This window comes from Octopus bimaculoides, chromosome 4, assembly GCF_001194135.2.
Source record: "Octopus bimaculoides isolate UCB-OBI-ISO-001 chromosome 4, ASM119413v2, whole genome shotgun sequence".
NCBI classification, from domain to species: domain Eukaryota; kingdom Metazoa; phylum Mollusca; class Cephalopoda; order Octopoda; family Octopodidae; genus Octopus; species Octopus bimaculoides.
The window spans coordinates 142,375,763-142,378,163 of record NC_068984.1 but is presented as its reverse complement, the minus strand read 5'-3'; positions in this window follow the sequence as shown (position 1 = coordinate 142,378,163).

The window sequence follows — 2,401 nt, the reverse complement described above, 5'->3', positions numbered from 1 at the left end:
ACAGATTTCCACCCCAGCTTCTAGGCACATACAGCCTGTCGGTATCGCTTTTGGGGTGTAGTTTCTATTATTATTATTATTATTATTATTATTATTATTATTATCATCTTCATCACCATCAGTAGTAGTAGTAGTAGTAGTAGTAGTATTACACATAGGTTTACTTTGCGTTTCATCCCTTCAGGGGGCGATAAATGAAGTACCAGTTGTATACTGGAGTCGATCTAATCGACTGGGCCCCTCCCTCAAAATTTCAAGGCCTTGTGCCTATAGCAGAAAAGATTATTATTAAAGTTATTATTATTATAATTATTATTATTTTTATTACTATTCAAATTTCGCCGAGGTCAAATTTGCCTTTCATCGTTTCGGGGTCGATAAATTAAGTACCAATTGAACACTGATGATGTTGTTGGAATTATAGAAATGATGAATTCTATAATTGTGGATGATGCTATTTTCTAAGTTGTTATTGCTGTTGTTGTTGTTGTTGATATTGCAGCAACATTCTTGTTGTTATTATTATAGTAGAAGTTGTCAGAGTTGATGTTGTTCACATAACAGTTACGACTTAACGTACTTTTGTTTTTTGTTGTTATTATTGGTGTTAATGTTGTTCTTATTGACGTTGCTGTCACCGCTATATAGTTGCTGTTCTTGTTGCTGGTGTTGTAGCTGCAATAACTATTAGTGTTGTTGCTGCTACTGTTGTTGTTGTTGTGAGTGTGCTTCCTGCTGTAACTTGGTGTTTCTTTCGTTTCCCCGCTTGTTATCCTGTTTTTATTGTAATTGTTGTAGAATTTGAAATCTTCGATGTTCTTGTAATTGTTATTGTTCATAGCTTTACTCTTGTTGATGTCGTTTTTATTGTTGATGTTGTAGCAGTGATTCCGTCCATATTTGGCTGTCAACTTTTATTCGTTGATCACATCTCCACGACGCATCAATTCTCTCACATTACAATAATTAAACGCCTGCAGGCAACAACCTGGCTTTCCTAATGGATTTCTGGCTATGAACAGTTTCTCTTGAAATATTACATTTTACCACTTAACACACATTAAATATTTATTATGCCAGCTGCAAATATGTAACCCGAGAAGGGGTGGTCCGCAGCTCAAATCATTTCCCTGCTTGTAAGTACATATTGTGCATAGTAATACATATTTATAATACTCTGAGTTCCTAACAATACATAGATGCTTTGATTGGCACAGATATCTACTAAACTCTGTAAACCTAGCGGCAAATATTCGTGTACACACACACACACACACACACACATATACATACACACACAGAAATATTTGTATGTAAATATACCCAGGTATACGTTATCAAATCGAGTAAAATGCCGAGAGGATCTAGCGAAGAAGCTATTTTGACGATCACCTGAGGAGGTGCAATCTACATCTTTGATGTAAACTAATGACTGCGCAACATCTCACCTATGAGCTAAAGATGTATAAATGTGTCGAAACAATTGTAGTGTTTTGAATAAAGAATAATGTGAATTCGACATTTGTCTCTCTTTCTCTGTCTCTTTATATAAAGTGGCTGTGTGGTAAGTCACTTGCTTACCAACCACATGGTTATAGGTTTAGACCCACTGCGTGGAACCTCGGACAAGTGTCTTCTATTATAGCCTCGGGATGTTGTGGGTGGATTTTATAGAAGGAAACTGAAAGAAGCCCCATATATATGTGGGGGTGCGTGTGTGTGTGTGTGTTTGTGTGTATGCGTTTGTCTCCTCCAACATCGCTTGACATCCTATGCTGTTGTGTTAACGTCGCCGTAACTTAGCAGTTCGGCAAAAAGAGACCGATGGAATAAGTACTAAGCTTACAAAGAATAAGTCCTGGGGTCGATTTGCTCGACTAAAGGCGGTGCTCCATCATGGCCGCAGTCAATATATATATATATATATATTCATGTATATGTACATGTATATATATATATATATATATACGTATATCTATATCATTCTATTTATCTATCTATATACATATACATACGCATATAGACTATGATCTTTCACATACAACTTACATATACAGCGCAGGTGTGGCTGTGTAGTAAGCAGTTTGCCTCCCAACTAAATGGTTCCAAGTTCAGTTCCGTTGCGCATGGAATCTTGAGCAAGTATATTCAACTTTAGCCTTTAACTGACCAAAGGCTTATAAGTAGATCGGTAGACACAAACTGGAAGAAACCCGTCGTATAGGTGTGTATATCTATGTGTCTGTATTTCTCCTCAACCACCGCTTGACAACCGGTGTTTGTGTGTTTACATCTCCGTTTAGTAGTGCTTCAGCAAAAAGACACCGATACATACATATCTATCTATCTATATATCTGTCTATCTATCTATATATATATATATATATATATATATATATAT